Here is a 13,153-nt window from a genome sequence, read left to right on the forward strand (position 1 = left end):
TTTACCAGTAGGCAGGGCCACTTCAGTCGACGTTTTCGTATAGCCCCCATATGACGGTACCTCCCGATATTCGGTATTTTCATGATTTTTGCGACAGTATTTACCGGAATTATTTAAATTCAAATTTGATATTTGAAATTAAAAAATTGTCTTTGCAGGTCAACGTCAATTTGGTATTTTGATGATTTTAGCGATATTATTCACCGGAATTGTTTGAAATTTCATATTGGGAGATCTTAATGGTTACTACAACCTATGGAAAAAATTTCGTATGCTTGTCCACGTCTTCGTACAGCCCCTATATAACGGTACCTCCCTATATTCGGTATTTTCATGATTTTGGCCACATTATTTATTGGAATTATTAGAAATTTGGTATTTGAAGTTCGTAATGGGTGCTACAGCCTATGACAAAAATTTTTGTGTGCAGGTCCACGCCTTCGTATAGCCCCCATATGACAGTACCTTCCAATACTCGGTATTTTTATAATTTGTGCGACACCGGAACTGTAACAAATTTCGTATTTAAAGTTCTTAATGGATACTACAGCCTACGTATGTAGGTTTAGGTTTACGTATATCCCCCATATAACGGTACATCCCGATATTCGGTATTTTCATGATTTTAGGAACACTATTTATCGGAATTGTTTCAAATTTGGTATTTGTTCGTAAGTTCGTAATGGGTACTACAGCCTATGACGAAAAATTTCATAAGCAGGCTCACGTCTTCGTATAGTATCCATATAAAAGTTTTCATTTAAATGGTAGTTTCCGGAAGTTTTTTTTTTAAATGTTTCAATTTCCTTCCAAATGGTGGAGGGAATTAAAAGCACGGCCCGGCTGAACGTAGCTGCCTTTTTTCTTGTTAGAGTTAAAGTAGACCTAACTAAGCATATGTTTGTGTTTTTACCATTTATATGCTTTGATAGATCCTGATCAGCTCTGCTCAAATCCGTGTTCTAGAACATGAGCCGAAAAAAAAAAAAAACAGATAATATAAGAGAAAATTAAAATTCAGTTTTTCTTTATGTTTTACGATTTGTTCTTGATTTAAATAAGTGAAGAGAAATTTGACTGGAAAGAGATATTTTTTCTTGAGCAGCGCTGATCCTGATGAAGAAACCCCTCTAAAATCCACTATATTTTACGAAGTTCCCAATAGGCAAAATCTGCTACATAAACTTTACACCCGTTTATGAAGTTAAAGTTACCTTAAATGTCCCAAACACATTTAGACGGGCATTGGCAACCCTTACCATTCTCCTTTTCCTGCTTGCTTGGCCCTCTTCTCATGACAACAAAGTTAGTTGAGAGTTCGGTTGCGTGTGTGTCTGTTTGTTGTGGTTGCGTCGTCGTCGTCGACGTCTCTAGCATTGTTTGGGTTGTTAGCCAGTTTGTAGTGTATCCAACGAACAGTTGTATTCGTCTACGTCGGTTTGTCGGACATCGAAAGAACGAACGAGCGCATGTCGAACTTTCACTTAGTGCTTCCGTCCGTTTCAAAACTTAACGTTCGTTATTTCTTGTTTTTATTGGTGGTACAAAGTCATTAACGAAAAAAAGAAGTTTCTTGTCGCTGCCGGTTATTATTATTGTTGTTAATAACATAGGTGTCGTGAGTGCAACATAACATATAACACAAAAAAATTAAATTAAATATAATATATAACAACAACAACAAAAATACATATCTTCCGAATTAAAATAGTAGATTATACATATGCATGCATTCAACAAAGTATACGCACGCATACAATCACATATCATCACCTCCCATGTTCTTATGTGAATAGCTATATCCGAGAAAAAGTATGAATAAATAACAACAAAAAGAAAAGAAAGAATCAAAGAGAATTATTCAAAGCGTTGAGTATTATATTGTGCGTGTGTGTGTGTGTGTGTGCTGTTTGTGAATATATCCGAGAAGAAGAAAGGCCGCGAAAGATACAAACAAATATTTGGGATCTTTGTGTGAGGCGGCAGTGTTGGCGGCATTTGTGTCTTCTCTTTTGCCAGCAGTCTAGTGATAAATCCATTGAGCAGAGAGTGAGAGCGAGAGAGCGCGCTTTGTACAGTGTGTGAGTAAATGATCTCTACGTGTTGTGTTTAACCACAAGAATAACGTGAAAAGACGATGGCCAATCATACAACCAACTAAGTCAAGTTGAGCGGTTTTTCTGTTTAGAATTTTCCTTGGCCATTCTTAGCCACTATTCTTGGTTAATTGGTGTTAAATGAATTTGCGATTAAATCGTCCAGTTGTAATGCTACAAGAAGAAAAGAGAAACTATTGAAAAAATATTTCAAAACAAAAAATCTTATAAGAAAAATAATTATTTTACGACAACAATTGCCACTCAATTTCATAACATAAGTCATACAGTTCCTGTTTGTTGTGCTCATCCTTTGTTAAGGTGGTGGCGTCACTCCTTTAAACCGGAATTCTTTGTTCTCTCTCTCCCCAAGTGGGTGCGTGTTTGTTGTTCGATGGCGCTTCAAATGACATACGACTCATGTTCATTTCTTAGAATCTTTGCCCGCTAAAGTTTCAATACCCAACAAAGCCAATAACGTTCGAAAAAAATCAAAATAAACAACAACAAAAATAAAACGTCAAAACAAAAAAAAAAAAAAAAAAAATGCATTTCATGACCGGCTGGCTGGCAACAAGTTGTTTTTAGTTGGTTTTCTGTTGCTTCTTTGTGAAATAAAAACGCAAAACACGGGCGCGATTATCTGGTTGGGGTTTTCTGAAGCTTCTCATCATACATCAAACTAATGTTTATATTGCCATAACAACAACAACAACACTATCGACAACAATACAAAACAATAATAATTACCATTTAAAAGAAACAAGCCCAACAGCATTTTGTGTTTCATAATCGTTTTCGGAATGTTAGTGCTATGGAATTCTTATTTGGCCGAATCGTGAACTAAACGTTTAGGCATTTCAAATTAGCAGAACACCATAATCGTTTTTATTTAAAGGTGAGTGAAATTGCTATGGTTCTTATGAAATTTCAAATAGAAAAAATACAAAGTGATTTATTTTTATATCCTCCATCATAGCATGGAGGGTATTTTAAGTTTGCCATTCCGTTTGTAACACCTCGAAATATAAATTTTAGATCCCACAAAGTATATATATTCTTGATCAGCATAAAATTCTATGACGATTTAGCAATTTCCGCCCGTCTGTCCGCCTGTGGAAATCACTCTAGCTTCCGAACGAATTGAAACAGACTGATACAATTTTACTTAAATGTATATTATGTCTGCAGGACTTTCAGTATTGAAAATGTAGGTCCACGTTTTGGTATAGCCCCCATATAACGGTACCTCCCTATATTCGTTATTTTGATGATTTGAGCGACTATATAACGGAATTGCTTTAAATTTGGTATTTGAAGTTCGAAATGGATACTACAGCCTGAGACTGAAAATTGTCTGTACAGGTCCACGTCTTCGTATAGCCCGATATTCTAACGGTACCTCCCGATATTCGGTATTTTGATGAGTTTAGCTACATTATTCACCTATTTTTTTAAGTTTCGCATTTAAATATTGTAATGGATTATGACAAAAGTTACCTATGCAGGTCCATGTTCATATTTCATATCCATCTCAGGTTTCTAGTTGAGAGAAATATTTAGATATAGCAAATTGAAAAAAATCCCTAACTGGTTTCGCAAAATTATGACACATAAAAGCATTAAAAATTGTGACCCTTTGTGGGTGAGGTACCAGAAGGGATTCGCAGATATATATCATCTTTACAAGAGATCTTGTGTTAGTAAAAATGTTTCTATGTGTGCAATTTGAAGAGAGTTGGATGCTTACTTCGCTTTCCTGGAGCAGTTTGTTTTTCAAAATCTTGAACCCTATGTGGGGGAGGTACCAGAAGAAGTGGTCTGATCTCTAACATAGGAACTATAATCGTCAAATGATATATACCCTCTCTAGCCATATGCCTCTTATTAGGGTATAAATTACGCCGGGAACAGCAAAAATACACATAAACCACTGCATTTATTAAGGACATTTTGGCACCAGTAACTACTTACACAACAGCATCATAACGCCTTATTTTAACATGAAGATATACTAAAGCCAATAATTAAGCAATAGTTTTATTTCTAGATCACTAGCGTTGAATGTATGTTACCCTCCACCACACTTCATTTTTTGGCTTGTTAGTTTTTTTTCCTAATGGTTGGATTGAACTTGCGACCTTCGCAATGGTAGTCGGACAGATCATCCATTCAGCCTCACCTAACAACATTATATGTTGTTTACCGATTTGTTTTTGCGTCGGCAAACTCTTATTATTTTTTTTTTTTCTGTTTACTTGCCGGCCCGAAGATCAGACCAGCGACCTTAGGGTTTCTAATCGGACGTGCTCGCTCTGTGCCGCCGTTACTTGCGACATGATCGAAACCCGCGTCGCAGTGGCCGAAAAATGGATCGTGAGCTGAACATATAGCAATATTTCATTTGCAAATATTGAAATATGAGCTCGGGGTAAATCCATTGAAAATCCAAAAAATTCAAGAACTTATACCCCAACAGAAAGAAAATAGACACAAAAGAGCTAAAGGGTTGCTTCACTTGGCCGAAAGTGTTGAACTGCCGAATTTGGTTTTCTCCGATGAGAAAACATTCGTTGTCCAACAAACAAAGAGGTCAGCTGAAAATTTGCACCTTCGGTTGGCCACCAGAACTCAAGCGCCGGCCATGGTGATGGTGTGGGCCGCCATAGCAGCCGATGGTCGCTCTCCGCTCGTATTAATCGACTGTCAGAATAAATGCCGATTATTATCGCGAAAATATTCTGGAGGGTGTATTAACGCCTTGGACACGCGAACATTTTGGGCGAGACCTTGGACATTCCAACAGGACTCAGCACCATCGCACTCAACACGCCACCCACCCAAGAATGGTTACAAAATTAGGTTCCTCACTTCATTTCCAGCGCTCAATGGCCACCAAAATCTCCGGATACCAATCCTTTGGACTATTGTGTCTGGAGTATTTTGGAAAGCAAGGTGGCACTAAAACATACCAAAGTGTCGATCATCTCAAGCAAGCGCATCGCCGGGAATGGGCCAAAATACCGCAGAGCAACATTCGGGCAGCGTGTGACAGTTTCATTGGCCATTTGAAGGCCATAATTCTTGCCAAAGGTGACCAATTCGAATAAATCTAAACTTATTCTAAAATTTGATGCTATTTCCGAAATTTTTTGCCTTCATTTAATAAAATTAAAAAAAAAAAAAAAATGTAAAAATTATGACCTTTGACTTTGTTGAAGTTTCTTTTTATCACACCCTGTATGCTTGGGTACTATTTGCAATGACAAAAAATTGCTTAAATTGGTCCTCGTCTTGTATCTTTCCCATATAACTATAGGTACTCCATACGAAATCCTTGACAGTTCTATGCTAGGACGTTTCCTACATACCGGGAACGAAAACTGTAAAATTTTCAGGAAATTGTGTGTTCGAATCCCCGCAATTAGAATCCTAAAAAAAAAAAACAAAAATACAAAAAAATGTTATAGCCTCTATTTTGTTCTCCGCTAGTGGAAAATTATTTTCATTAATTCATGTGCGAATGTGCGAACACACACATAATGATAATAATAATAATTAATGAAAAACAAGATCACCTAGAAAAAGTGGAAAACATTTCGAAATGAAACATATTTAAATAAAAAAAAAAACAAAATTTTCTATTTTATATAAGTTCGGTTGTGCAAAAAAAAAAAAAAAAAAAACAAATGAAAGTGTGCCGATTTTTTTGCTGTTTGTTATACTCAGCCGTTATTAACGACCACACGATGACACATCGCTAAGTAAGATGACGTTTTTGTTCTCTCCACCATGTGATGCGGGTCTATGAGTTTTGTTATTTCTTTTATAGCATTTGTATACCTCAGAGATGGGAAAGAATGCATTTTGTCTCGATCAACTTGAAAATCTTACCATAATATTTTATGAAGATCTATGATATTTGTACTTTTTAATTGGAATTTGCAAAATAGGTCTTCAAATTACATCTCAGAGCATAAAAACCCTCCCTGAAGAAAATCTCCAATATAGGTCCCCTATGTGGTATAAACCCAAAAATTTTCAACAACTGTATATCATATTTGAATCAAAGTTCGCCATAATAAATATGTTTAATATCACTCCACTCCACATAAGCCTTTTAAGATTTTAGGAGCCTTATAAATATAAGTTATGAATAAAATGTTCATTGGTGCTCCAGCTGGAGAAATAGCCTCTACATAACGTTAGCCCACAGTTATTGATATTTTGCAGACCTCAGCCACATTTTGCAGCTGAACTCAATTTACTATTCAGACATTTTTAAAGTAAATCGGGACCTGTATCATATAAGGATAAGAAAAAAATGTAGTGATTTTTATGCCAGATTTCGGCCCAGCCTGCTTTGACGCCAACCGACTTGGTATATATTCATATTTTATATTTTTATATTTATATTTTTCCTTGGTAGACGCTATATAAAAAAATAGGCCTAGCAGGACTCGATGTTTACCAACTCTATGCAGAATTTTGCAAAATCGGTCCAATAAGCTATAAATTGGCATTAGGGGTTTTAATTGAGTGCCTTAACTCATCACAAACATATGTTTTACATAGATCTACGTTTTCATATAGCCCCCATACAACGTTTTGGCTATCCCAGCAAACATTTTGTAGCCATATGTGCCACTTTTAGTTGCCAATAATGACATACACATATTCTGAGAATTACCAGGATCCAAAAAATAATGACAACCCCATATCCTATGCACTACCAGTTAGCTAATAAATAAAGAATTATTTCTATTAAATTTACGAAGCAAAATAACTTACATTTTCAGGGTGAGATAAAAAACAGCAATAAACTTAAAAGCCATAATTTTTGCATTTTTTTTTTAAATTTTATTGAATGAAAGCAAAAAATGTCGGAAATAGCATCAAATTTTAGAATAAAATTTGATTTGTTCGAATTGGTCACCTTTGGCACGAATTATGGCCTTCAAACGGCAAATTAACCCTCACGAATGTTGCTCTGCGGTATTTTGGCCTATTCTTGGCGAAGCGCTTGCTTGAGGTGATCGGCTCTTTGGTATTTTTTAGTGCCAACCTTGCTTTCCAAAATACTCCAGACACAATAGTATCAAGAGATTGGTATCCGGAGATTTTGGTGGCCGTTGTGTTCTGGAAATGAAGCGAGGAACCTCATTATGTAACCATTCTTGGGTGGCGCGTGCTGAGTGTGATGGTGCTGAGTCCTGTTGGAATGTCCAAGGTCTGCGGCCAAAATGTTTGCATGCCCAAGGCTTTAATACACCCTCCAGAATATTTTCGCAATAATATTCGGCATTTATTCTGATGTCACGGTCGATTAATAAGAGCAGAGAGCGACCATCGGCTGTTATGGCGGCCCACACCATCACCATGGCCGGCGCTTGAGTTCTGGTGGCCAACCGAAGGTGCACACTTTAAGCTGACCTCTTTGGCGAGTAAACACGATCATTTTGTTTGTTTACAAAACTGCTGGACAACGAATGTTTCTCATCGGAGAAAACCAAATTCGGCAGTTCACCACTTTCGGCCAAGCGAAGCAACTCTTTAGCTCTTTTGAGTCTATTTTCTTTCCGCTGCGGTGTAAGTTCTTGCACTTTTTGGAATTTCAATGGCTTTACCCCGAGCTCGAATGGAATATTGCGATATGTTCAGCTCACGAGTCATTTTTCGGCCACTGCGACGCGGGTTTCGATCAAGTCGCTTCTTAACTTTTCGAACCAATTCTGCTTATGTTGCTGTTTTCTTCCGTCCACTTCCTTCACGTCGGGCTACGCTACCAGTATCACGGTAACAAGTGATGGTACGAGACACAAAAGATTTATTCACATTTAAATGCTGGAGTGCTCTAACGATAGCCACTTGTAGTTTTCCCCGCCAAATATATAGAAATCACACTATCACGCTTGAATTCCATCACGAATAACATTTTTTCTGGAAAATTCTCACCAAAATGCTTTTGTACGCTTGTAAACAATATAATGAACTATCACTGGAATAATTTTAACAGCTGTCGAATGAGTGGCTTAGAAATGACAGCAGTGTGAAGTTGGTTGCAGTTTCTTATATCTAGGACAGAATAAAATAAATATCTTATATTTCTTACTTGACATTTTTCGGTTTTTACCTTCCGAGTGACACTAACACTTCTAAGAATATTGAACATAAGTTTCAATACGGTTATTTTATTGCAATTCCATTGACCAACCCCTTTCACATATAGTATATCTTAATCTATCTGAATTTATTTTTTCAATCCTTTAGACCACTTGTTTTCATTCATTCAAAACGCCTGGCACATTTGCCCTTAATCCCCAAAAATATTCTACTATCGAATGATTATGGCTTATTTTACTAATAAAAAGTGGGCCAAAATGTGTTCTGTTGTTGTTAAAGGATGGGTTCTTTGTCATAATTCCAATATTTTCTTTAGACTTTTTTCTCTCTCTCTCTCTCGCTCAAGTTACTCAGATTCCCTGGCCAGACAAAGAAACACATGTTCCGTCCACTTCAATATTGGGTCATAATCTCATAACCAAAATTAAATACATAAATAAATAACACTACCAACAAAAACAAGACCGAGAAGCCAAAAAAAAAAAAAAAAAAACTTGGTTATGGCCAAAATGAAGATTAATCATTTTGAGGGGGAACTTTTTTGTAGTTGTTGTGTTGTGTTGTTTTATTATTCGTTTAAGTTTTGTTTGTGGTTTCGTCGTACAACACCGTCTTTTTTCTCATTCAAAAAAGGTATTTCATGTTTAAACGGATTATTTAACATATGGACAATATCGACAAAAAATCTCTGAATCATAAAATGGATTTGAAGAATCTTGTTGTGAGATAGAGATTGGAGGGCTTGTAATTTGAGGCTTGAAACGTCTGAGCGGACAGATTCTTTTGAATTAACTCAAAAACCCAAAAAAGAGGTAGATGTGTGGAAATGATTATGAATGCTGTTTGAATCAATCATTTCAGAGATGAAAGACAATAAAATTACCAAAAAAAAAAAAAATAAAAAATAAATAAATTAGATAAAAGTTAACGGCATTGTATTTGGTATTGCCCGAAATATTTGTCTGTATTCTTGTTCCTCCATAGGTCTTATAAAATCACATATTAAATTGTTGTAGAGGATCGTTAAAGTTCCGCAGTTACGAAAAGTTCTAAAATGGGTACCATTTTGGTACTTTTTTTTTGGTACTTGGTACTTTTAATTTGGTATGAAAATCAATGTTGGAAAGTAAGTTTGGCGTATGAAGATGGTTTCGGAAATCTGTACTAAGTGTTCGAACTGTTCTAAATGGAACTTAATTTAGAACAGTTTGGTTTAGGATGATCGAATGTAGCTGGAATATTGAAATTTTGAATTGGGTTCTCTGTTGGCGATAGGTTTGTGATAAAGAGATTGTTTTGGGAAATGTGTGCAACAAGTACACAAAAAGTACTAAATTGTACTACATTTGGTACAATTTGGTATTGGGAGAACAGATAGTGCTTGAAATATGAAATTTGGTATTATGGTCCCTGTTCATATGTAGCATGGCCACATGGAGGTGGTTTCGGAAATGTGGACTATAATTGTGCGAAAAATATTGAATGGTACTATACTTGGTATTGGATGAAGGGATAGAGATAAAATTCTGAAATTAGATTTGAAGATTACTGACGTTATCTTTGTTTAAGATATGGAGGTGGTTTTGAAAATATGTACTACAAGTGAACGGAAAGTATTAAATAGAACTATATTTGGCACTGAGTGTAAATATAGTATTTGAAATCTAAAATTTCACATTTGGGTCGCTGTTCATGTCTAGCCTGGTCATATAGAGGTGGTTTCGGAAAAATGTACTATATAGTACGAAAAGTACTAAATGACACTATATTTGGTATTGGGTGGAGGAATAGATCTGAAACCCGTCGTATAGATGCCACTTTTGGTGTCTGTGGTTAAGATATAGAGGTGGTTTTGGAAATGTGTACTATAATTGTTCGAAAAATACTAAGTGGTACTAAATTGGGTATTTTGTGAAAGAAAAGAGCTGGTATCCAGAAATTTGATGTAGGTGCATATGGTTGGGATATATATAGAAATCCTGAAATCTGGTATCGAGGTCGCTTGGTGTCTGTGTTTAAAATATGAAGGTGGTTTTGAGGTTGTGTACAATAATTGTTCTAAAAGTACTAAGTGGTACTAAATTGGGTATTGGGTTAAGAGATTGAGTTGGAATCCCGAAATTTGAAATTGAGGTTTCACTTGTGGTCGGGGATCGAGGTATGGAGGTATTTGTGGAAATGTGTATAATAATTGATTAAATAGTATGTAGAATAAAAATAGTATATAGAATATAACTGAAATCGTGAAATTTGATATTAAGGTCACTGTTGGTGTCTGTAGTTGAGAGAAGGAGGTGATTTTGGAAATGCGTACTATAAACGCCCGAAATGTACAAAGTGCCATAAAATGTACCGTTGGGTGTTGGAATAGATATGGAATTTTTAAATCTGGAATCTGGTATGAAGGTCTCACTAGGGTGAAGAAGAGGAGTTGGTTTTGGAGTATAACTGTTCGAAAAGTATGGTAATAAATTTGGTCTTAGTATAAAGTTGGAAATCTGAAATTTGATATGGAGGGTAAGTAATATGCTCTTCGGTAAACTAAAAAAAAAAACAGCTGAATTCGGCCGGACTGAACTTTTAATACCCTCCACCATTTTTAAGGAAATTAAAAAATTTCAAAAAAAAAGAGATTCGTGGAAAAATACCTCACAAATAAAACCCTTTATATGGGGTCAATAAGAAGATGTGGTCCATCATAATTAATTTTTTGTCATAGACTGTAGTACCGATTTCGAATTTCAAATTCGAAAATTGAAACAATTCCAGTGAATATTGCCGCTAAAATCATCAAAATACCGAACATGTTATCATTATATGGTGGTTATACAAAGACGTGGACCTGCAGTGATACTTTTTCTTTGTCATAGATTATAGTTCCCATTATGAACTTTAACTACGAAATTTGAAACTATTCCGGTGAATAATGTCACTAAAATCAAAAGAAAGAAAAATACCTCTCAAATGAAACCCATTATATTGGGTCTACACGTGGTCATACGTGATTTTTGTGTCATAGGCTGTAGTACCAATTCCGAACTTCGTATGTGAAATTTGAAACAATTCTGGTGGATATTGCCGCCAAAATCATCAAAATACCGAATATGGGGAGGCATCATTATATGGGGGTAATACGAAGACATGAACCTGCAGAGACAATTTTTTGTCATAGGCTGCAGTACCTATTGCGAACTTTAAATAGGCTGTAGTATCTATTACGAACTTTTAAAATTTTGAAACAATTCTGGTACAAAATATACCTAAAATCATCAAATATTTGGAGGTACCGTTATATGGGGGCGATATGAAAACGAGGACAGACGAGGACCATTTACGAACTTAACCTGCCTACTAAGTAAAATAAATATTAATGCAAAATTTTAGCCTTCTATCTCAAATCGTTCCAAAGATTGCGTTACTACAAAAAAAAAAAAAAAACAGTTAAGAAAGTCTTAAAGCCGGGCGGGGCCAACTTTATGATACCCTACATCACTTTACTAATTTAGTAGAGCTCAGCATAACAATTAAAAGTTTTTATGGGAGAATTCAATCATTAAAAATAAAAATTTAAAGTTCAAAGGACTAAACATGCCGAAGCATTTGTATCTTGTATCTTCTTCGGACTTGTATTGCCCATTTGGTGCACAATTAACAAGCTTCTAGACTCAAGTACCAAATTCTAGTAGTAAGTACCAAATTCCATCCCATTTGGACAAATATTAGACGTTTGGTGCATAATAAAAGGTAAATCGGGCGAAATGTATTTCTGAGCTGTATTTGATATATTTCCCCAAATATTGTTGTTACAAAGTGCATATTACGGCTGTGGAGGACAAAAATGACAAATCGGATGAACAATATATATGGGAGCTATAGCTATATCTGACTTCCAACTTCGATCAAATTTGGCATACTTATTTTCAGGCCTAAATTCCATACTATTCGGGCTGATATTACACGTTTAGTGCAAAATAAAAGGCAAATCGGACGAAGATATATATGGGAGCTATATCTAAATTTTGACCGATTATCTCCAATTTCAATAGGGTTCGTCCTTGGGCTAAACAAATTATTTGTGCAAAATTTCATCTGGATAGGGCAATAAATGCGAACTGTACTTTGTTTACAAAAATACATGGACAGACGGACAGACCGACGGACATGCATAAATCGACTCAGAATGTGATTCTATGCAAATCGTCAAAAGGAACTATGGGTTTATCTCGTTTCCTTTTGCCACAAAGACATAATATCCTGACCATCTTGTGGTGTAGGGTATAAAAATACATACAGAAATCGACTTAGAATTTTAAGCTGATCAAGACGATATTGAAACGAATCTTAAATGTTTCGCTGACGAAGTAGCGGACACACCCAATCAAGAAATAATAGGCCTAATTTCTGGAAGAAGATTTTCCTTTCACTCAGCAACTCTAGTCACAGATTCAATTAGAAAATGTAATCCAAAATCGGCAATTTACATTATTTCGTGCCTACAACTTAAAGTTTCCCATATCTCTCGTATTCAAAATTAACTTGTTTCCTACCAATAGATATATGTTGAAAATTCGTTGCAAACAAAAAACTAGACAAACAATTAATTATAAATAGAATATTAGAAAATACCGAAAAAGCCCCCCGAGCAATGTATTAATGAACAGGTTAAGACCAAAAGCCTTGTCTGTCGGCCTATTCACATTCATTTGTAGTCAAATGATTTTTGATGTATTTTTGTGTTTTTCGTGTTTTTTCTTTTTTTGAATACCAATTATTTTTCTTCAGAGGAATGAATATTGTACGTTTTTTTTCTCTGTTTTGCTTTTATATTCCAAACATTTTTTCTTGGCTTTTTCATTGCCTGCTATAGCCGTTGGTGTTCATATTTTAAAAGAAATGCGTCCACAAAAAAAGCATCATTGTCCATATTATTTTCT

General features: G+C 35.5%; 1 protein-coding gene across 2 annotated transcripts in view; it reads left to right on the forward strand.

The window, feature by feature from the left end:
* The first annotated feature begins 1,326 nt into the window (after positions 1-1,326).
* LOC105262348 (capon-like protein) overlaps positions 1,327-13,153 on the forward strand; it is a 463,665-nt gene continuing 451,838 nt past the window's right edge. The window contains exon 1 of one of the 2 annotated variants that reach the window (XM_059118433.1): positions 1,327-2,081. The gene's annotated coding sequence lies outside the window, so the exon portion shown is untranslated. Of the gene's footprint in view, positions 2,995-13,153 lie in introns of both variants that reach the window. The other variant, XM_059118432.1, reaches the window with a different exon arrangement.

This window comes from Musca domestica, unplaced genomic scaffold (genome assembly GCF_030504385.1).
Source record: "Musca domestica strain aabys unplaced genomic scaffold, Musca_domestica.polishedcontigs.V.1.1 129, whole genome shotgun sequence".
In the NCBI taxonomy this organism is placed as follows: Eukaryota; Metazoa; Arthropoda; class Insecta; order Diptera; family Muscidae; genus Musca; species Musca domestica.